The sequence below is a fragment of the Nyctibius grandis genome, chromosome 1 (assembly GCF_013368605.1).
Source record: "Nyctibius grandis isolate bNycGra1 chromosome 1, bNycGra1.pri, whole genome shotgun sequence".
NCBI classification, from domain to species: Eukaryota; Metazoa; Chordata; class Aves; order Nyctibiiformes; family Nyctibiidae; genus Nyctibius; species Nyctibius grandis.
Window position 1 is genome coordinate 29,325,149 of NC_090658.1, and position 24,503 is coordinate 29,349,651.

A 24,503-nucleotide genomic window follows, 5' to 3' on the forward strand; every position below is an offset into this window, starting at 1 on the left:
CTCTGCATGCACTCAGGCATTTGCTTCTGGAACCTACTCATAATCCTGACTATTTCATTAAGGAAGTGTTTCTTGTATAATTACCTAAGTATGTTAGTGCTGCTGTATTTCTGCAGTCTTCTGCCTCTGGCCATGTGCTCCCCTTCCTACTCATGCTGATACTTGGCTGTGTCTCATCTCATGGTGAGAGAGAGTTATGTGATATGTGTATGTTGGGTATCTGTTGCTGAGTTTAATTTTCTTTTAGTTTAGCTTCTTGAATCAGCTTGCTACATGAGGACATTAGAGGAACTACTGATTAAAAAAATTGGAGTAGAAAGTACACATGGCAGGCTTACAGCAGTTACCAGTGTAGCTTAGCCTGACTTCCTGTAAGGCTGCACCCTGAGATGTTTCAAAGGAGATTCTTTTAAGGTGTAGTTATTAACTTTGGTTTTTAACACTAATGATGTGGATACCTGATGACCTATCTTGCGAGTGAAAGTCCTAAATTTACTTGGAATTTTACTGCTGATGAAGAGAAGATGATACTGGAAGTCACGTAATTGTGACAGCATTAGCAGTGTCACCAGCTGTGTTGCAGTCCTAAAGTAAAAGAACATGCAATTAAATGTTGACATTGAAACTTGTATTATAGCTAAATTAAAAATGCCCATCTCTTTGGATTTTCCCCAAATGCATAGCCTGCTACAGATGTTGATATGACTCCCTTCACAGCAGTCATTCCAGTTTAATTAAATATTGGCATTTGCTGACAAGCATATCTTTATTCTGTAGGCACATGAGAATACAGCAGAAACCAAAACTTTACATAGCAAAGGTCGTGGTAAGGAGTTTGTCAGAAAGTTCCTGAGTGAGTCAAGCTGGTTTTTTTTTGTGCTTTTTGTCACGTTTGCAAATTTCCTTAGGGGATAAGAGGACTGCCTCTGCTCAACTGCTGTGGTGTTGGCATTGTTCACGGCTTAATGTGGAGCTAGAGTATGTTATCTCCTCCCTGCTTCAAGCATAAGTTTTGGGGAACTGCAAAGACACTGAAATATTACTGGTAGAGACTAGAGGTTGCAGTTGTCTGTCAGGCACTGACTGTTTTTGTGTCCAGGAGTTCCTGAATTTGTTGAAGTTCAGAGGTCTCAGTAAAGTGGATTTTCTTTCAATACAGTCTGGGGGAAAATCAAACTGTCTGAAAAGATGTAAGTGATCTGAATTTCAGATATTCTTTCTAATGTGCATAATGAAACATGTTTAAGTTTTCTTGGCCATCCCTTTCTCTGCCACCAGTTTCTATAATAAATTTTAGGTAGACTTGTGAACACCAAGGTTTTCCTTTTATAACCTCTGCTATTACTGTCTTCTTGTCAGATACCTTGAAAATTAGCTGGATGCCTATGTTCACTTGTTGAAAGCTGCATATTTTTATGCACAGAATACTTAGGCTTCGGAACATTTCGATTCTGCAAATTGTTGAAGCCTAGAGGTGGTTCCTGTTCACTGTTTCAGGCATCCTTGCTATATTATATAATAAAGCTTTCTATTTCACTTGCTTAAAGCATTAGATACTGCTTTACTTGGATAGCACTATCAATAACAGGTTATATCAACATGTAGCAAAACATTTCTGGGGCCCTTGAAAAAGAAGGTGACTGGAGGTAGTCAGCATGGCCCTACTAAGGGTCAGTCATGCTTGACTGACTTCTGTCAAATGACCAGGCCTTCAGCTGAGGGAAGTGCAGTGGATGTTTTTTTACTTTGACCTTAGCAAGGCTTTTTACAGTGTCCCACAGCATACTCCTATTTACAGTCTGAACGGGAGGGTGACTAGAGAAGTGAAAACTGATTGAAGAGTCATCTCAAAGGGCAGCTGATGGTTCATGCTCTGCCTGGACAGCAGTTACAACTGAAGCTCCTCAAGGGTCTGTTGTGACCTACTCTTTTTTTTTTTTTAATGTCTTTGTCAGTTACCTGGAGGAGGAGGTGGAATGTACCTTCATGAGCTATGTGGTAGACACAGAACTGGGTGACTCAAAGGCAAGGGTGGCCATCCCGAAGTACTTGGAAAGGCTAGAGGAGGGGGCCCATAGGAATCTTAGGAAGTTCAACAAGGGCACATGCCAAGTCCTGCTTCCAGGATCGGTAGCCCTCCTGCAGTGCTACAGTCTGGTTGGTTTGTAGCTCTACTGACAAAGACCTGGTTCTGGTGAACAGTAGGCTGAATACAAGTTAGCAGTTCACCCTGGTAGTGATGAAAACAAACAACTTTATTGCTCTTTAGTTGGCATTTGTTCCAGATGTTCCCAGACTGCATCTGTAATACTGTGTCTAGCTTTGCTCCTGTTCTTCCTACCCCCAACAAGAACCATGTTGATAAACTTAGGGCAGGTCCACCAAGATGGTCAGGGAGCTGGAGTATGTGACCTGTGAGGGCATGCTGAGTGCCTTTTGTGGCCTTGCTTACCCTGGAGAAGAGATGCTTAGGAGGGACCCAGTAACAACTTTTTGGTATATACAAGGATGGATACCAAGAAGATGGAGCCAGTCTCTTTACTGAGGTGCACAGTGGGAAAACAAGGGGCAGTGGTCATCAGTTGAAATGGGTGGATATATGTTGAAAAAGTTTTACTGTAAGGATTATTAAGAGGTTATAGGAGGTAACCTGTAAGCCTCTGTGGAGGTTTTCAAGACCTGAGTGGATAAAGATCCCCCATAGCAACTGGGACTGAGTTCAACATTGACTACACTTGGCAGTGTCTTAGTAACTCTTTTTGGTTTACTTTAAGGTCCTGTACTGAGCTTGTTGTCATTTTTCTGTGAATGCAATATTATAGCTCTTGAAGTGACATTTCCAGAATCGCAGAATCAATCAGGTTGGAAGAGACCTCTGGGATCATTGAGTCCAACCATTGCCCTGACACCACCATGTCAACTAGACCATGGCACTAAGTGCCATGTCCAGTCTTTTCCTAAACACATCCAGAGATGGTGACTCCACCTCCTCCCTGGGCAGCCCATTTCAAAGTCTAATGACCCTTTCTGAGAAGAAATGTTTCCTAATGTCCAGTCTGAACCTCCCCTGGCAAAGCTTGAGGCTATGTCCTCTTGTCTTATCGCTAGTTGCCTGGGAGAAGAGGCCGACTCCCACTCCACTACAACCTCCCTTCAGGTAGTTGTAGATTGCAATAAGGTCACCTCTGAGCCTCCTCTTCTCCAGGCTAACTTCAAAATATCAGATTATCTCCAGGCTAACTTCAAAATATCAGGAAATAACTGGGAGTCAGAGGATAGTTTTGCTGCATTTTGGAAGGAACTGTAGATGCATTTCTTTCAATAAAGCCATAGCTTCAAGCACCTATACAGTTGTCATGTCTGCAAGTTCGAGCGCCAATCCTAGAGCAAGTAGGAGCCATTGCCATAATTCAGCAGAGTTGATAGCGTTGCCTTCAGCTTCCATGCACAGTTTAACAAAATGTTTAATAATGTTTGTTGTGTCATTTCCACACCACCCTCAGGGAAGAGTGGAGGATATAACAGGGACTAGGGGGATAAAGCCTGTAGCAGACAAAGTGGAATTCCCTCCAGTGGGACCAGTTTTGTCGAGAATGTTGATGGACTGTCCTGTTAACTGGGCTAACATTGTGTTTGTAGCACTCAAAGGGAGGAATGGGAAAAAGTGGTTCAGAAGAACAGAGAGGCACATAGCTATCCCTTGCAGAGGCAGTAGTTTGTGTAAGAAGGGGAATACAAGGCCATAGTATCCATCCATAGAACAGATGGTGGAGACAATCACTGGAGTCACTGAGGAGGATGTAGGAGATGTTTTGGGGACTGGGAAGTACAAGTAGCACTTAATGTAGGCAGCTGGTTGCCTAATGCTAGCTCTTCAGTTTTGGGGGGGTGGAGACCTACTAAAATTGGCACTCATTGTGCTGAATTCAGCACCTATTTGAAGGCTCAGATCAGCAGTCTTCTATTCATGTACCTATTTCTAATTTGTTGTGACTGTATGGTTCTGTTTTTTATATAGTAGGTTTTACTGAATTATCTGTGTAATCCCCAAGCTGAATGTCTACTTTTCTTTTTAAACTGCTAAATTCATCAGATTCTTTCAGTTGTCGTTCTGCAAAAGCCTGAATACTTGAGTATTCCTTTGTGAGCCTTGATAGTATCTTTTTTTAATGGATACCTAGTTTAATCCAGGCAGTTTGCTAAACGTAGTATAGAATACATGAAGGTTAAGCTTTACATGTAGTAAAGTGGTAAGACTGAAATGTGAGCTTTGAAAGACAGAAATAGTTTTAAAATATCTTGATGTGTTGCCTCTATAAGTGGGATGACAGAGTAGGGTGTCTGCCCTCTTGCTACAGTTAATGTGTTTTTGTGCGTCTTTGTGCTAAGATGTTCCCATCATCATTCAGTCCGGCAAGGGCATGTCTTGCAGCCAGTGGTGTACAGGAGCAGTAACCTTTGATGGAGCTGGAGATAGTGTCTTAATCTGTCCTACCCAAACTTGCCTGCAGCTGATGTCTGACCTGATGAATAGCATAAAATGAACGTTGAATTATTAACATGCTTGCTTCCTGGAATCCTTTTTGCTGTCAAGTCCATGTAGACCTATCATTACTACACTGACTGCCTGTAATGCCCTTAAGCACCCTATCTAATATTGATTTCTTGAAAACTGGCATGGTCTTTTTGCATGTTAGTTTTAACAGTCTTACTGATAAAATTGCACTTTGAATTTTTGCAGGTATAGTTTGACAAGTATTGAGATACTTGCATGGTGGCAAAATTAAAACAGTTTTTACTCAATAGATATATTTGAAACTTCAGCATTGAAATATATATTGCAAATAAAGAGAGGTTAAACTGTACTGATTAGAAGTGAGTCAAACTGATCTATTGTGAAACTGAAGTTGCAGTATTAATTGGACAAAACTTTGAGTATTTAAGCTTGCAAGTTGCCAGATGGCTGCTTCTTGCCAAGTACTCCTCTGTTTAGGTGACAAGTGAAGCAGTTCAGATAGCCTCAATGCAGACACCTGAAAAAGATTCCATGTGTCCAGGCAACGATACTGGAGACTGCTGCCAGAAAAAAAGGTAATGGAAATTTGCTTCACTCTGCAGTTCCTAGAGATAGTGTTTTTTAAAATTAGACTTCAGACTTTTTCTTAAAAGGTTTCTCTAGCCTGATGGAAAAGTAGAGCATGCTATAAAAGTGCAAGGGGGAGTACCGTGTTCTCTGAAGTAGTCTGACAAGCCATTTGTGATCTGAAACCTTACTTCCTATAACATACTGTGGATTGAATAGTATGTGTCATGTGGCTACAGGTATATTGATCCTGTTACAGTATGGGAGTATATAGTTACATATTATGTAGGGTCAGCTGCTTCTCTTAAGTATTTGTTTATAATTGCCTTAATGCTTTGAGATATGCCTTATTTGAGATGAACCAAATCAGTTCAACTGGGTTGATTTAGGAAGATGATAAATCTGTGTTAGCAATAAGGGAGCAATTTTCTATGCAAATAGACTATCTTAAAATTTTAAGATGTCTTTACAATTCTAAGTGCTGATTCTCTTTATACTAATACAGTACTGTTACTGAAGTAACATTATCGATAGGTAGAAAAAAATTCTTAACATGGAAGAGACTAAGAAAAAAAAGGTATTCTAAAACTGTAATTGAGTTCTTTTGGAAGATTGTGTGTGTGTAGGCTGTTAGTTGACATAACAGATGCTTGAATTATCTCTTTCCAAGTTGTGTGCTTTGCAGTAAACATTAAAATGCCTATAGCATAGTAAGTGTTAATATTTGGCAGCTTGTAGTACCGGTATTCTTATGTTACTGACTTGAATGTACTGGTGATTTTATTATGGTTTTGAATGACCTTTTTCACATTTAATTTGGCTCCTTTTTTGTATAAACCTAGCAAGTGGTAACATGGCTAAAAAAGCCACAAATAGATCCAAGGGGTTCAGTAGTGTGGCAGAGAATCTATGCCTCCTGTAACTGTCTGCACAGGATCATCAGTAATGTCCAAGCTTTTCTTTAATCTGCTGTGACGGCTCAGTTTTAGTTCATTTGTGTCTGAAGACTTACACTTAGAAGATGAGGGAAGAATAAAAACCTTACTTGCATTCTTGGAGAGAGGGGAAGTCCTTCCCCTAATCATCAGTATCATATATAAAGAAATAAAAAACCAGTCTTGCTATCCCTTATAAATTTGGTGCGACTTGGTTTCTGTCAGTCAAACATAGCAACAGTAGGGAATTCTTGCTCTATTTTCTGTGCCTGGTGCTAACTGAAATACTGTAATTTTGATCTTTTTGCTTGTTTTTGCACTCCACTTTGTGCAGTTTAAATGCCTTCTAGATTTTTGATATACTCATGATCCCACTTAGGGTTGTATGTATTATATGTGTAAGAGAGGGAAAAATGTGATGAGTTGACATGCATATATGGTAGTGGCTTAATTCCCCTGTTAGACAAAATGGGATCCTATTGTGCCTTTGCGAATCCTTTGTGGGATATTTGTTCTAAATACAGGATCTGTACAGAATGACTTATTGTAGAAACAAGGTTTAAGCTTTTATTTTTGTCAGGAGCAGCAGAAATATAAGATGTGGTATTGAAGATAAGAAACTCCTTATTGGCTTCAATGGTAGTAGCCAGACTTCATTCAAAAGCTGACTTGTTCTAAATGCATTGCTAGGTACTGGATGCTAGGGTGAGATTCTCCACCCAGATAAAAATTAACTTTTGGGAACTCTAGCTGTTAGCAGGCTTAAAAATCACTGAAGACTGTTCAGAGAAGAATTACTCGAGATAGGTTCTCTGCAGAAGGCTGTTCTTCCCCTTTGTGAGCATTTCCTATGAGAGACTCAAAATGATACCAGTCTTTTGAAAACTGTCAAACTTCTGACTATATCCTACAGCTAGAGCATCTGAAAATTTTGGAGCGCAGTCACCTTTGCTGTCTTAACAATAAAAGTAGACAATTATGTTGGGTTTCTTACTTCTTCTTTATCCTACAATATTTTCAAGTCTGTAACAATGGAGTTTCTTTGTTGTCCAAATGCGCATACGTGCTACCAAATTGACTGATCTGAAATCTGATGCTTTCTCTGATTTTACTGACAACTACTTCTGTAAGAGCTCTTTATGGTCTCATACTTAAGATATTTTCTTGAAAGGCTTAGCAAGAAAGGGCTAAGCCCTTTCTACCCTTTCTACTGCATAATCAACAGAGAAAGTTTTTATTTGCAAGATTACTTCTGAATTTGAATAATACGATAGTTTGCTAACACCTTGCTCTTCTGGGGAAAGGAATGACAAACTCTGGATGCTCTTTAATACTGCTATAGTAGCTAGAGTGGATGAGAAAGTTCACTTCTGTGTAAAGTGGGGTGTGGTTTAGGGACATGCCGTTTTGGCCCAAAGGACTTCTGAATAGATGTGCCTTGTAATGTTATCAGATGACAGGTGTAGCGGATTCTTTCTCAGAACATTTAACCAGTGCTCAGGCTGTGATTTGTGCTTGTTTTAAGCAGATGGATATTAAAATGGAAGTAATCCACCTGGAGTGACTGTATTTTTTTAAACATTGATTTGAAGGCCAGATGTTCACAGAGGCAACAAATGGACAGATGGTTTCAAACTGACTCATTAGCTGTTGCTACCTAGGTATTCTAACTAGTAAGATGATAATAAATTTACCTCATGGGGAAACACCATAGGAGTATGCTCAAAAGATAGGCACTGAGTAATAGTAAACATGATCTTATGTTGCCCATGCAAATCACTCTGGCGTGTCTGAGCTGGAACTTTGAATCCCCATCAGGAAGATGGATGTTTGCAGACTGCATTAGGAAAAAAGAAACACAAGCCCGTGCAGATTAGGAACACATCTTTCTCAATCTACAACTCCTGGATTGCATGTTTGTTCAAAGTAAAGTCCTCTGCTTACAATCCTTCTTTGTAGTTTTGAGAAATTTTTTTTGTGAAAGAATGCTAACATGTAAATGCAATATGTTTAACTCTTGGAGATACTCTCTTCTCCTTAGTTCAGCTGAAGATCAGGTAACTGAAAATGAAAAAGTTTTGTACTTGGTTATTTTTATTGAAGCATGTTAGGTGGCCTTTCTCTTCAGCGTTCCTGAAACTGGATATCTGAAAAGCTGTCCAGCATAACTTGATAGAGAGGTGATTCCATATTTCTGTGCTTGAGTTATGCTAAGCATAACTCTGATCTGTTACAGGAGAACAGAGGAAGGAGTAAGTGCTTGCCAGTGATGATCTAGTAGGCAAATGTAGATTGCATATGTGCATTCTGAATTCTAGTAAGGCTGGCTTTTGGTATTCCTTCATCTTCTGCTTGTATAATTCAACAGAGTTCAAGTTACTCATCAGCTAGATGAGCAGTCTGTGCTTCAGGCATTCACTTGTACCAGCATAGCTATCTGTGTGGCTGAGCAACAGGCATCAGCGTGGAAACAGGAACGAGCTGCTGAGAGCAAATATTGCTTAAGCTACCACTGTTGCCAAGACATCTACATAGCCATAATGCGAATTTAGTGATCTAAAACTTACCTAAAAGAGAATTACAGAGAATTTAGGAATTAAAGAGGTGCCTTACAAATATGTATTAAAGATAGGTATGCAGGAAGAAGTTCAGAATAGCTTTTGTAACTGCTTTCTAGATGTATCAAAAGGCAGCTTTCCGATGCTGTAGCTTAAGTCCACCATTTGTGAGGTAATAAGTAAAAGTATGGACCTAATTAGAATGCTAAGTCCATACTATTATCAAGCTTTTAGACTAATGTAAAATACTAGTGTAATAGTGTGTTCCTGTTGGAAATTCAGCCTTGAATAGATCAAATGACTAACTGGCAATAAAAGTTTGAAATGCAGACTTCCAACTGCTGAAGTAAATTTTCAACAGAACCCCAAGTAAATTTATTTCAAGGCATTTAGTTTTTTAAGGAACGCTGGATGTTTCTTCTAAAATGCGGTGGAAAGATACCGCTGTACTTTTTACAAAACTGTGATATTAGTTCAACTGCTTCAAAAAGGATAAAGCACTTAAATTGCTTCATAGAGTGCTTAGTTTAGAACTTCTGTTCATTCTCCTTCCTTTACTGTTGTAATAATGAACACTTTAATGTAGCTTCCACATTTGAAGAGTGGGGAAAAAAAGCAACAAAAAGACCCCACACCCACAAAAACACAAATGAAGGCTTTGCCCAGTCTTGGTTGATTCACGATGTTTTTGTATAGAACTGAGAACCGTTTAGCAAATGCAGAGAGAATTCATTATCCTTTTATTACAAAGGATGAACAACTTTCTCTTTAGGATGGAAGTTGTACATTGTCTCAAGTAATTGCACAGAAATTAACTAAGTTTAGTTTGGGCTTTGTCATATATGTAGACTAAGGAAGAACTACTGCGTGAACTTGCAGCACAACTAGTGCGCTCCCTTGGTGTGCGCTCTTATGTTCCTGGAAAAATCAAGCAAGCTAATGAATGCTTTTCAGGAGAGGGACGCGTTATCTTACATTTACTGTATGTGGGGACATGCAATTTGGAGGTTGCAGTATAGTAGCTAACCTGTGGTGAGCTTATACTATTGCTCTTTTCCTTCTCCCTCCTAGCATCTTTTAGTTCTGCAAAATCTTTTCCCATCTTCTGTGTGAACCAGTTTACAGTTCTGGGGGGAGTATATTGGCAGTGGTGGTATTGTGATGTCATAAAGTCAATTATGACACATTAGATTATAGCTTTTTCTGTTCATGTTCAGCAAGTGGGTTGGTTTGTTTATTTGTTTTAAAGCAGCAATGATTTGGTTATCTGTAAAAGGTCGGAGTTGTAGCTGGTTGTGGAGCAGAATAAAACCAGTGTTTTTCTGGTGCTTCTCTGACCAGGGTCTGGAAACGTGCAAAGGACTGGATGTTGTAGTGGGTTTTGTTTGTTTTAAACATTAGGATTCAGCTTGGGGATCATTAGTGCTTTGCCACCAGGGTTATTAAGTATGTATTTAATCATCACGAAGTCCAGCATTTGATGCCTACCCTTCTGCAAAATAACATGGAAGTGTTCTTCAAATTTCTCTAGATTGCATAATTTTTTTTGTGTGTGTGCTCACTTTTTAATATTGGGTTTGGTTCTTTAGCAGTGATTTACTTATGATGCCTTTGGCTGCATAGTCTTTCCCTTCTGAAGAAAATACTGTAAATATGGTGAAAATCAAATTCTTTATTAGCCAAGGAATATTTAAGTTGTGCTCAATTAAAAACTTCTAGTTTAGGTTACTGGTGTCCTAGTAGCAAAAATTACAAAAGTTTACTGAGCTAACTTAGTCCTACTCCAATATTAAGCGTTTACATACTTCAGAGATCTAAGGAGCCCAAATAAAATGCTTAACACATCTTGTAAGCCTTTAATAGGGAGCATTCGGCTTTATTCTTGTGATGTAATTTATGATTAGCAATCTGGATGAGACAATTTCATTTGTGTATGTGAGCATTTTCTGCACACGAATTGTTGGGGGCTGGATATAATAGCTTGTTATCCCAAAGCTGTATCATGAATCTAAGTGTCTTTTCACATGGAAGAAAAATTGTGTGGCTTATTTGGAGAAGTAAGAGTCATTACTGTGCAGTAGTAAGTAGGAGTAGTGTCCCCTCTTCGTGCAACGTTCAGTGGTGGAGTATATATCTTTAGATATGTTTGTGGTTTGGAGACTGAATACTGTATGTCTCACTTCTGAGAATTGGTGTGGATACAATTTGTGTAAATAGGAGCATATTCTGAGGTAAGATGCTCTTAGCGCGAAATATCTTTGTATCTGCCCTACTGTAAGCAACCTGTCTCCAGGCTAAAAGTCACCCTTGTCTAATGAACGCTCTCACATCCTGTGTAGAGTAGAAGAATTTGGGAGTGATCAAGCCTCTTGCTTCTGGAAAGCATAATGCTTGTCTTCTGGTCTGCTTTTTGTGAGTCAGCCACTTCTAAAGGCTGCTGGAGTAGTATCAGAAGAACTGAGGCTCTTGAGCACTTCCATCGTGCAAGCACCCTCTACCCCTCCTAGTTAAGGAGATCTTCTGAAGGTGGGAGACAGTGATGGAAGGGAGTTGCATTCTGGTCACGCATTCTGTGTTCATGCCCTAGTCACTGGTGTATTTAAGAAGAGGGAATTAAGCTATTTTGTGCAACTTTGTGAATCTGTACTGCTTGTGTTTTTGTTTTTTTTTTTTTCCTGAAGTTCTTGGAAGTGGAAACAACTTGTTTCTTACTGATAAACTTTTTTAACTTTTGGGAGGGCTTTTGCCATGTAGTCCAATACAATGATTTAGGATACTTGCTGTCTAGTTCTTTCAAAATACTTCTTCAGAGTTCATTAATGATTTAGTGGATGCTGTTTAAGGTGTAGTTTCACAGTACTCTGAGCAAACCTGAATCGGCAGCAGCTGCTGGTTCTGCATTTCTGACACTGGCACTTGTCTGATTCTGCATTTCCTAAGAAATGGTTCAGAGAGCTCAAGTGGCAGAAAATAATTGACTTTTTCTGGGTTAGTTTGATTCCTTGAACAATCCATCCTTTTGTGGTGCCTAAGAAGAGAGAATATTGGGGAAAATACAAGGCTTGCAGCAGTGTAACATTACAGGCATAAAACTTACTGAACCCGTACATTTCTTATTCCAACAGTAGCAAAGTATTCCTCTTTTGAGCAATTTCTTGCTTACGACACTTTGATAGTTGAAAAATACTAGTTAGTGTTTGGAAGAGGCAAGCCATAATGAAATGCCATAGCTTCATTCTCCAATCAGTGGGCTTAAAGCCAGGGTCTGCAGTGTGTCCCTTTTATCACTCATTCAGCTCATCAGAGTGCTGTAATCAATTTAAAATCATCAGTGTTACAATAAGGCTTGTACTTCCCCCAGACAAAGCTGGCTGTTATCCAGAATTCTTCTTGTGGTAGTTCCTTCTACCAGTGTACTGTCATGGTAACTTCTGTAAGATGCTGTGGTTTATAACATTAAGTATGTAGTCTCTGATCCATGAAGGAATTTGGGCGTTTGCATCCTGTTCAAAACAATGGGTAGAGCCCTGTTTTTGTAGATAACTGACATTCAGATGCGTTTATCTGCTACTTCTACATTTTAAGTGGAATTTATGGTTAATGTTATAGCAACTACTTTTAAAGAAACATAATGATTCTTATTTCAGAGGAGCTGAAATACTTCTACAACTGAAGTTACTGCTTTTGTTTTAAACTCGTGCATTTTTATATCTAAGCAAGCAGAATAAAGAGCTGACAAGCTATACATGTTGCACTTGGTGGGTCTAAGTCTTGTCAAACACTCAAGGAGTGTACTCTGTCATTTGAGCAGGTCAATAAAATTAAGGAAATAGCACTGCTATGTTAGCAGGCATGCAGAAGCTGTCCTGCTACTGAATGTAGGGACTTGAATGCCAGGTAATAGGCTAGATGACTGAAGTGCTAGTCTGTATGGTGAAGGAAAGGGTTGGGGGGGCAGGAATCTGATTCTTTGTTAGCATGAATCTTTAGTATGATGTTTAGAGAGTGTACTGAAAGGTCTTTTGGCATCCAGGCGTAGTTTTAGTTCAAGCACTTTTATTTAGGAAAAACTTGTATTCATGGAAAAGTTCATGTACAAATCTGTTGTAAACCATCTGGAGTAGCTAACTACTTTCTTTGTTTCTTTCTAGGAAACACCAAAATAAAGCAGATGTTGTGTCCTGTACAGTTATCTCAAGGTTTTGCAAGTCATTGTTGTGTGCTTCTTGGCAGCAGGAATGTAAACTAATTCTTCCAGCACTGAACTAGAACCTTGACAAGGTTGCAGTTACAGGTAAGAACAAATTCTGCCACTTGGAAGTTTTGGGAAGGTATAATTGCTTTTACTTTGACTGTGTTTTAATTTGTAGTTGACCAAGAATTTAAGAGAAGTTTCAGAACAGATTGGATAAAAGGATGTATTTTTTCTTCTTTAAATCCATTTGAATTTTGCTTAATCTTGTTTTTAATAGGGAGCAGATATAACTTAAAGAATAGCTTTTCTCTGCTATAGTACAAAGCACTGTTAATAAATGGGAAAAAATGTAATTTCTCAACACTTAAGTATGTGATGACCCAGATTTTGAGGAAGGTATTTTCTCAAACAAAAGACTGTATAGTGTCAGTGAAAGTGAAGTGTTTTGCCACCATGTGTTGAGATCAGCTTGCCCTCTGTGTATGTGGCTTTTTTCCCCTCAAGGTCTGTACTTCCTTAAATGCGCTAATAGCAGCAGTACTGCTTAAGTTACCTTTTTTAATCAGTCACAGAAAATCTCTGAATTGTTGTTACAAATCCACTGTAGCTTCAGCTCTTGAATGACCTTTTCAAGGGGAAAGGTTGATATCGTCTTCCAGGTCAGTGAAAATGTTTTGACTGCTGGTTTTCTATCATAACTTTATCTGACAGTGATGCAGGTAACTCTTGTCCCACTACTCGATTCTGTCTTCTAAACCTGTGTGTAGAGAACTAAAAATTGTTATCCTTTTAATCACTTCTTTAAAAAAAAATGATAAATTCAATGCTACAAGACCATGTAAATAAAAAAAACCCACACCACCAGAAATACCTGTCATAGAGATTGCATATTTTGATTTGTAAGTTTCTGAATAATTTATTTCTGGTTTTAAACAGGGAGTATGTGTTTTGAAGACTATCCATGGAATAGCTTTGTTGCATACGCTGAATCTGCAGAATTATGATCAAGTTAAGGCCTTCCAGTCTTGAATTTCACATTTTGGTGTCTTTGACAGGAAGAGTTGCTTGCCTTAGGCTGCACTTGTCAATAGTGGCAGTACAAGAGTCTGGACTGTTGATATCAAGCAGTCTAATATGTCTTACTGTGAAGTTACATGATGCATAGGTCAGTGACAGGTTTGTGTTGAGGAGGTGGCATTGATTGTTCTGCTGCTACAATTAAAGAAGTGTTCAAATGTGTTTGTGTTTTGAGGTGGGTTTTTTTTTGTTACTGTTGTCTTGATTGAATATTTGTACTTAATTTACAGTGATGTAACAGGTTGAAAAAAGGCACAACTCTTGTACTGTGCAAGTCATAGACTAATTTATGTTGGAATGGACCTCTAGCACTCATCTAGCCCAGCCCTTGTGTCTGACTTCCTCAGATTTGTATGTGAATCAACAAGCTGCTGCTCAATTATGTAAATAAATGGTTTAATGTTTTACTGTTGTTCCACAGACCTCCTGCAGAACACTTAAATCTGGTCTTTCAGACCTGTTTAGGAACCATTTATTGATGGTAGGAATTGGTGATTCATTGCTTCCCTATTCTCACAAAAATGCGTCGAAGCTTTTGGCAAACAAACATTGAAAAAGATAAGAATTTGTCTTAAATGCCTGAGTTTAGAATGAGGGAGAGCTCATTTTTAGTGACATACTGCTTCATGCTAATGAGTAAAATAAATTCTTCAATTTTAATACCAATAGTGTGTTGGCTAAACATTGGTTCTTTCTCCAAAATCTTAGGTGCTATTTCTTTAATAAAAACCTGTCTGGTGATGGTTAGATTGATGATTGAAAAGGAGCAAACTAAATTTAACTCAAAATAGTTGGTCTCTTATTGAATTTAGAGAACCAAAAAAATGATTCTGCATAGAAATAACTATAAACTTTATTAGGGAAGGATCACTTTTATACTAGGACAATGCTTTGTAGTATCCAAGTGCCACATGTGCATCTGTTTTGAATAGCCCAGCAAAGAAGTGAGGACATGCTTATTGGCTACAGCAAGTATGAGCGGATGCAGGCAAACAAAAGGAATTGCAGTTAGTATCATGGGATATAAATCTTGTCATAGTATGGTCAGTAGGGATAAACAAAGAGTACAGCCTAGTCTTCCGTGTGGTATAATAAAGTCACACCTAGTTGCAGAGTTTGAGTTAAGGACAAAATGTGACTTCAGCGTTAATAAACCTGAACAGGTAGTATCTGATTTAACCAAGTAGGCCCATTTCACTCAGGTGCCACTGCAGCAAACTCCTACTTCAAGAAAATGGTACAAGAGCATGAATGCTGGCTTGTGCAGGGCTGTCTTAGCTCTTACAGACTTTAGCCTTCATTCTGTTCCTGTGGAGGTACTAGAAGCAATAGTCTCTCTGCTTTACACTGTCTGGGCCTAATGTTGTACTTGGTGAGCTAGCTTGGGTATTTATGTATCTTACATGTGATTTTTTTGTATGGTTAATCTGTAACTCAGATAAACTGTTTGCAGATAACAAGGGGGACTGAATTTCCCAGACTTCATAGTGTTTGGAGGAAATCTTGGTAAAGAAAACCTGAAGTTGTTACTTGGAAAACTAAGATGAGTAACATTAAAGAAGAGATTGACTTACAGTAGTGTGTTTCTTGCTGAGAATGGCACTGCATTCCTCTTCTTCATTAAGTCCCTAGCTGTGGTGCCAAAGCGAACTAAGGGCTGCTCGCTGTCAGAAGTCACACTAGCAAGCACAGAATTATGTGTAGCTAACTAGGAGGAACACGGCATTTTTTTTAAGCTTTCATTTGGCCACAGAACTGTGTGAAGTTAACTTCTGCAACTTATGTAAGAGTGAAGCTGCATGATAAAGGCTTTGATGACTGTAAAAATGCATCAACCTGGGCACTGACGTCGGGCTTTGTACTATATGCTGTGATTGCAAAGCTAGATTAGAGTCCACTTTCAAGTTTTCTGTGAAGTTCATCTTGAATATCTGTTGTATGATCTCTAACTTTGCACCTGCCAGACTGAGTCTGGAAAATAAGAAGCCACAGCATGGAAATGTGCAACTCATCCATGAGAGGCAGACAGTTGCCATATAAGCTGAGTTTGAAGATCTGCCATTACCTAGTTTCATCCATGTTTTAATAAGGTGCAAGAAAGCAGAATATGAAATGAACCTCTGAAAAGACCATGAGCATATGTGTTTTTCTGGTGTTAAAACATAGCTAAAAATGTTATAGCTCTTAATCTAGCTCCTGATGCTCCTTTCTGTTCTCTCCCACTATCTTCCATGTTGAAGGTTACTGCCCCCTTGGATATGCTGTATAAGCTGCTGGCTTCTAAACCCACTGCAGTCAAAAGTCACAAGGTGACTTAGCACCTCTTCAGTGGAATAGTTCAAAGAGTAAGGGCAAAAACATCTCAGCCAGCAGTTCTGAAAGAAAAAGAAATTGCTAGCACAGTGTAGTGGTGAGTAGCTGAGGCAGAGCAGAAGTGATAATGTTTTCAGGTATTGCTGCTGACATTGAAAACAGATGTGAATCCACAGTGTTAAATTACGCCTGTGATTGTTTTGTACCTCCAGACCAGTTTAAAGTAGCTGAAGCACATTCTCAAATCTTCATCATCTCCCTTTTAACTTGCTGGTTTAAAAGTAGTGTGGTGTGGGGATGTTGTGTGTTTTGTTTGGTTTTGTTATTGTTTCTTGTCCCCCAACTGTTGTAGCAATAGGGATGCAGAAATTCATTTCAAAGTTAGCACTGTAGCTTTGGCGTGTATGGTGATTATCCCCTGGTGATGGGGATAATTTGCAAAATTTTTGAAATTCATGGTGTAAAAGCCTGTTGGGCTTCTTTCATGCCATCCTGGCAGGAAAAGTTTTTGATAGTAGGGCTCTGTATTAAAGGTTGATATTGATACTTAATTTCTTTGTGTCAGTATTTTTGGTCAGCTGAGATCCTTTCTGATGGTGACTCCCAAGGCCACAGATTATTTAAAAACAAACAAAACCCCTCAAAACCAATAAACCCCGTAGTGAGTGGACGTGAATGATAATCACTGTCCTTTTATGTAGTTCATTTTTAAGTCAAAGTAAAATATTCCTATCTCATTTCTAGATTCTGATAATTGCTGTTTGACTCTGCCAGTACTTGTGCCTCTTAGTTAGAGTAGCTGTTACAGCCAAGCTTCAAGTAGAGCTCTTGCTCCAAAGTTCAGTAACTATCTGCCTAATGTAAATTTATGTAGTGCCAACATTTCTAAGGTCAGTAAGTCAAAAGCGATCCCAAGTTTTCTGGGATCAAAAATAAAGATCTTTAGAGCTGGTTTCACTCATCAAATGAATTTGTTTAGTATACATGTAGTATAAATAGATAGTATAATGTAACTATGGTGATAGTATAATGATAGTGTATTGTAAGTAAGCACAAGATTAGTAAAAGATTACTTGCAATATTCTGTCACTATTTCTTGTGTAAATTGAAGGGTACAGGGAATCTTCGTGAATGTCAAAACTGTCTACGGTGTGTGTAGACACATGTAATGTGTAGAGTGTATATATGCACATACATACGCACTAGAGTGTGCAAGATGAAGACAGAGGAGCTTTCTACCGAGGCTAAGTTTGAATATTTTACTTAAACCAGAAAAGTTATTTCTTCCTGCACTTCCAATAAGCTTTGAAATTGTTTGTCACAGGTATTTGGATTATTTGTTTGTCACTTACATCTTTAATATCTAGTGCAGCATTTTCTCTGTTGAAGCGTCATTCTTTTTTTTTAAAGCAGGAGCACATGTGCTTTGTAACAGAAAACTCTGGCAATGTTTCTTTTCCACAGCACTGACTTATTAAAAATGACTAGCACATTGAGTGAATCTTTCTGAGGAAGAGACATTTTACAGTACACTTTCATGACCTAAGCCCAAAAGATTGATGTTAGACTGTTCTCGTTATATGTTATTGCCTTTGGGACTATTGGCCATCAAGGTATTAGTCTAGTTCTGATGTTCTTGTTGAAACTGACATGTGATCTGAAAATTATTTTATAGTATCTACAAAAACTTTAATTATGGCTTTTAGACCTTTATAATCTTATTACATTTTGGCTGCCTTCATGACAACCAGCAAGGAAATATTTCTGCCTGTTAAATATAAATCTATATGGAAAGGAGCGTGTTTTTTGTTTAAGGTAGCTGCCTATTTCCCCTTCATGATGTAGTAGAAAATCATGGATAACTGAGCAAGAACCATTTGCCATTTTACAGGTAATGGTTGGGAGAAAAATCAGTGGGTGTGGTGGTTGTTCTTCTTTTAAACAGAGAAATTCAAACTTAACGCATAGGCCTGATTTTAAGACCCTTTACTATATGGCTGATCTAATAACAAAGAAAGTCTTCACTGTGTAGCTGTGGGGAAAAGGATACTGATCATGGATTTTTCTTGCGTGTCAGAGGACATGGCTTTTGTCTTCGTACTTCCGTACCTCAAAAGGGTAGATGTCTTTGGTTTCCTGAGCCTGAATTATTGCTTATGTTCCTTTATATGAGATAAGGACCTCATGTAGGATTTGTATCAGGTAGGAAACATCAGAGAAGTAAGCCTTGGGTTAGGTTTTTGCCCTGGGAACAGAATGTCAGCTCTTGTTAAGAGACTCACAGCCCTGAACTCTCTTGGAAATGGCTTAGCCATTGATTTCAAACTAGAGATGAAGAGTGTACAGTAGAGCCGTAGCTAGAGTCGCTGCTTTAGCAGCTTATTGCTCAGATGCAGGCCAGTATTTTCTTCCTCTAAAGCCCTTCCAAAATCCTTTGAGCCTTGGTGATTATTGTCACTTACCAGACGATTGATATTTTTTTTTTAAAAAATTATTCTTATTCTTTTATTTTTCCCAGAGAAGGGAAGACTACTGGAAGAAGGGAATCCTAGGTTTCCATTTTTGATCTGAAGAATATATATGGTTTTAAAGAATAGTCTGTGGAGCATGGATAAGAACTAAGGCCACCTCCATTTCCAAAGAAGTTTTAGGAATTACAGTAGACATGGTCTTGCAGATTTTGAAAGTTTCAGCTAATAATCTTTTGTGGGATAAATATTTTCACCAGAAGGAAATTAAATTGTTTTCTCAAACTAATGTGTTGCACAGTTAAATTTCATTTAAAAATGGGATCTTCGGAAATTAAATCTCCAAAGGGTGAAGGGGTGCTGAATTTTTGAGCTTACATGTATTAAAACCATGACTGAATTACTAGCTGAAGGTGGGTACTTCTGTTGCTCTGCTGGTTGTGTTTTCTCTTAAGACTGAATCTTGCTCTATAAAGATGTTTGGGACTTAATGCCTTAAGTCCCTCAAGAAATGTTGAAAGGTTTTGACTGTTGAGAGGAGGAAGCATAATGAAGTCTTCATTAACAGCTTGGACAGTGGAAGAGTATTCACTCTTAGCACATTTAATAGCATATTGAGGGGAGCGGTTAATAAGCCAAAGGGTAGAATAGAAAGGTCTTGACAGGTTGGACAAATGGTCTGATGGTAACCTCAGGAAGTTTAATCAAGTTGTACCTGGAAGAGAGTAACCTTGTCCCTCAACACAGGCTGGGTGATGGCTGTCTAGGAATGAGCTTTGCACAAAAAGAACCATGGGGTCCTGGTGGAGAGCCAGGACAAGTGAGTTGAACATTAGGGAGCAGTGTGTCCATAGTGATGAAAGTTTGGACCATACTAGAAAACGTTTATCCTGCATATTGGGAGAAGTTATTATTTCCCTCTGTTTGGAATTGATGAGACTGCATCTGGAATACAGTGTGGAGTGTTGGCCTCTCAGTACAAGAAAGCCATAGACATAGTTGAGCAGAGGACCACTCTGTTACTTAGGGGCTGGAGCATGTGATGTGTGAGGAGAGATGAGAGCTGAGTTTCTTCAGTCTGGAGGAGAAAAGGCCAAGGGGTGGATCCAGTTGCTGTGTGTGATGAGAAGTGTAGAGAAGGTAGAGCTATGCTTTTCCCAGAGATGTGTAATGAAAGATTTAAGAGGCAAAGGACAAAAGTTGCACTGATGTGAGTTTTGTTTTCATTATGAACATGGTCAGACATGAACTGGTTGCTCAAAGGCTATGGAATCTCTGTCCGTGGAGATGTTAAAAACGTGACAAAGATCTGAACAGCCTGAGCCATCTTTGGTGTTGGATGTCGTATTGATTGAACTTTGAATAGGGGTTTGGACTAGATAAGCTCTAGAGGTCTCTTCCGACATGAATTGTTCTGTGATTCTGTAATTTGTGAATTCTGACCTGACTTAAATGTTATCTAGGTGCTTGTGTCAAGATTGATTTGCATCTAGCCTAGTGTGCTTAAAATAAGAGATGGAAACACCAGGTTAGACTTATGATAGACTTTGCCTTCTGTAGGATTTTTGCAGGTCAGTTTGGCTGAGTCCTGTGTTTAGGTGCTCAATTCTGTTTACTGATCTAGCCTGAGATGTTAAGAGGGACAAAACTAGATGTGAGTACCAGCATACTGTTTTTCTGGTTGAACTGTTTTCTTTTTGTAACCTTTCATTTTGGAGAAAACAAGTGGTGTTTTTGTTGTGTTGTGCTCTATTTTTTTAAAAAATCTACTTTTTTTTAGCAAAGCAAAGTTTGGTATGATACCACAAAGTTCATTAAAATATCTCTGATTTACTTAACTAATTTCTACATAGGTAAATACACTGCTAGGGATAGTTGTGCGTGTTGGCACTGTAGACATAAAGTTAAAATTACATTTGTGCGTGACACCTGATAGGAATATTCTGTACTTACCTGTATGCCGTGTCACAGAATCATAGAATCACAATATGGTTTGGGTTGGAAGGGACCTTAAAGATCATCTAGTTCCAACCCCCTTCCATGGGCAGGGTCACCCTCCCGCTAGACCAGGTTGCTCAAAGCCTCATCTAATCTGGCCTTAAACACTGCCAGGGAGGGGGCATCCACAACTTCTCTGGGCAACCTGTTCCAGTGTCTCACCACCTTCACAGTAAAGAATTTCTTCTAATATCTAATCTAAATCTACCATACTCTTTCAGTTTAAAAGCCATTACCCCTTGTCCTGTCACTACATGCACTTGTAAAAAGTCCCTCTCCAGCTTTCCTGTAGGCCCCTTTAAGGTCGTGGAAGGCCGCTATAAGGTCTCCCCAGAGCCTTGTCTTCTCCAGGCTGAACAACCCCAACTCTCTCAGCCTGTCTTCATAGGATAGGTGCTCCAGCCCTCTGATCATCTTCATGGCCCTCCTCTGGACTCACTCCAACAGCTCCATGTCCTCCTTATGTTGGGGGCCCCAGAGCTGGACACAGTATTCCAGGTGGGGTCTCACGAGAGTGGAGTAAAGGGGCAGAATCACCTCCCTCGACCTGCTGGCCACACTGCTTTTGATGCAGCCCAGGGTACGGTTGGCTTTTCTGGCTGCAAGGTCACATTGCCGGCTCATGTTGAGCTTCTCGTCAACCATCACCCCCAAGTCCTTCTCCTCAGGGCTGCTCTCAATCCATTACACAGAATCACAGAATCACAGAATGTTAGGGATTGGAAGGGACCTCGAAAGATCATCTAGTCCAATCCCCCTGCCGGAGCAGGATTGCCTAGACCATATCACACAGGAACGCGTCCAGGCGGGTTTTGAATGTCTCCAGAGAAGGAGACTCCACAACCTCTCTGGGCAGCCTGTTCCAGTGTTCGGTCACCCTCACTGTAAAGAAGTTTTTCCTCATATTTATGCGGAACCTCCTGTGTTCCAGCTTGCACCCATTGCCCCTTGTCCTGTCAAGGGACGTCACTGAGAAGAGCCTGGCTCCATCCTCATGACACTTGCCCTTTACATATTTATAAACATTAATGAGGTCACCCATCAGTCTCCTCTTCTCCAAGCTAAAGAGACCCAGCTCCCTCAGCCTCTCCTGATAAGGGAGATGTTCCACCCCCTTAATCATCTTCGTGGCTCTGCGCTGGACTCTCTCTAGCAGTTCCCTGTCCTTCTTGAACTGAGGGGCCCAGAACTGGACACAATATTCCAGATGCGGCCTCACCAGGGCAGAGTAGAGGGGGAGGAGAACCTCTCTTGACCTGCTAACCACACCCCTTCTAATACACCCCAGGATGCCATTGGCCTTCTTGGCCACAAGGGCACACTGGCTGGCTCATGGTCATCCTGTTGTCCACTAGGACCCCCAGGTCCCTTTCCCCTACGCTGGTCTCCAACAGGTCTGTCCCCAACTTGTACTGGTACATGGGGTTGTTCTTGCCCAGATGCAGGACTCTACACTTGCCCTTGTTAATGAAATATAAATTTCTCCCCGCCCAACTCTCCAGCCTGTCCAGGTCTCTCTGAATGGCTGCGCAGCCTTCCGGCGCGTCAGCCACTCCTCCCAGTTTTGTGTCATCAGCGAACTTGCTGACGGTGCACTCTATACCCTCATCCAAGTCATTAATGAATATATTGAATAGTACTGGTCCCAGTACCGACCCTTGCGGGACTCCGCTAGACACAGGCCTCCAACTGGACTCTGTCCCATTGACCACCACTCTCGGGCTTCTTTCCTTCAGCCAGTTCACAATCCACCTCACTACCTGATCACCCAGACCACACTTCCTCAGTTTAGCTGCGAGGATGCTGTGGGAGACCGTGTCAAACGCTTCACTGAAATCAAGGTAGACCATTCTCCGCCCAGCCTGTATTTGTGCTTGCGATTGCCCCGACCCACATGCAGGACCTTGCGCTTGGCCTTGTTGAACTTCGTGCAGTTTGCACGGGCCCAGCTCTCAAGCCTGTCAAGGTCCCTCTGGATGGCATCCCTTCCCTCCAGCATGTTGACCGCACCACACAGCTTGGTGTCATCAGCTAACTTGCTGAGTCATTTGCTTGTTATTTTCTGTAACTTCCTAGTATTTTTAAAATGCTAAAAGTTGTTACTGTTAAACTTAATTTTTGACAGAACAGGCGTCCATCCATTTTAAGTCTTCTTTGTGCCTTACTGTCACTGATAATTTTGATTAAAACCTGAGTTTTGATGAGTCAGTGAATTTACTGTTTCTTTCTTCTGTGCTTACTGAAATGGCTTGATTTTTTTCAGCTGGTCTTCAAACCAGTTGCTACCTTATATAGTCTCCATAATATACACAGTGAAAGAAAGATTTCTTCTACGTGTTTGGTGTCTTTTATAGGACCAGCCATAAGTTGATTTCTAAACTTACTGTTTTCTCACTGATAGCAAGTCAATCTCTCCATCCTTTATTCAAGATTTGTAATATTAAATAGGATATTTAGAAGATCAATAATCTTGAGTAGTACTCTCTTCAGTTTCTCACTCCTGTGCTGTAAAAAAGTGAAGGTACTTATGAAATAGGTAGAGTGAAGATGTAGAACATGTGCTTTTGGTGTTTTGGGTTTTTTTTTTTTAAATGGTACTTTTTATTTTATGTATATAAAACACAGCACTCAATATTGAGCTCACAGGCTTTTGCAATTAGATAGGTTTTTATCTTTTTCCTTACTTGGTCATATGATTTCTTCCACACGTCTGATTTTGTGCTGGTTTTGGCTGGAATAGAGTTAATTTTCTTCATAGTAGTTCATATGAGGCCTTGTTTTGGCTTTGTGCTGAAAACAGTGTTGGTAATGCAGAGATGTTTTCGTTACTGCTGAGCAGTGCTTACACAGAGCCAAGGCCTTTTCTGCTTCTCACACCCCCCCACCAGCGAGTAGGCTGGGGGTGCACAAGAAGCTGGGAGGGGGCACAGCCAGGACAGCTGACCCCAACTGACCAAAGGGGTATTCCATACCATATGACATCATGCTCAGCATATAAAGCTGGGGGAAGAAGGAGGAAGAGAAGGGGGGATGTCTGGAGTGATGGCGTTCGTCTTCCCAAGTAACTGTTACACGTGATGGAGCCCTGCTGTCCTGGGGATGGCTGAACACCTGCCTGTCCATGGGAAGGAGTGAATGAATTCCTTGTTTTGCTTTGCTTGTGCGTGCGGTTTTTGCTTTACCTATTAAACTGTCTTTAACTCAACCCACCAGTTTTCTCTCTTTTAGCCTTCTGATTCTCCTCCCCATCCCACAGTGGGGGAGTGAGCGAGCGGCTGTGTGGGGCTTAGTTGCTGTCTGGGGTTAAACCATGACAGATTTTAATAACATAAGGACATACTTAATTTAAGGAATCTCATACAAGGTCTGAAGTGTTGGAGGACTTCTATCATTTTGGCAGCATTTCAGTCCTGTATTACACTTTACTGGTAAGAATGTTTTTGTGTGCTTTTAAAATAGCTTTATATTGTGTGTAACTTGTGAATGAGTGGTCATCAGCTATTAAAATCCTTTCATGAATCTGCTTTACTGATGTTGGTTGAACTGTTGAACTATGTGGAATTTGTTCAGCTCTTACCTGAGAACATCAGTTGCTGAGAGCACTGAGAGCACTTGTTTGTGGTGGTGCGTAGCACTGCCTTGCTTTGCGTTTATTGCACCATTTGACATAGATTCTTTTTCATTTGTTTTTTCAAAACAACATCAGCTCTTCCAAGAGAAAGGGTTGTGAAAAGCATTTTGGCTGTTTATCTCACTAAGTACTGAATACCTCATTTCCATTGCTGTGTGTTGCTTCCACCGAGTTGCAATGTTGCAAATATTCTTTTCAGGTAAAGAAGGGAAAATAATGATGCAAATAATTGTGAGCAGAATGTA

General features: G+C 39.9%; 1 protein-coding gene across 3 annotated transcripts in view; it reads left to right on the forward strand.

The window, feature by feature from the left end:
- Positions 1 to 24,503, forward strand: part of PPM1B (protein phosphatase, Mg2+/Mn2+ dependent 1B) — a 64,692-nt gene that overhangs the window by 12,516 nt on the left and 27,673 nt on the right. For all 3 annotated transcript variants that reach the window (XM_068425105.1, XM_068425096.1, XM_068425115.1), the window contains exon 2: positions 12,728 to 12,870. The gene's annotated coding sequence lies outside the window, so the exon portion shown is untranslated. The remainder of the gene's footprint in view (positions 1 to 12,727; positions 12,871 to 24,503) is intronic.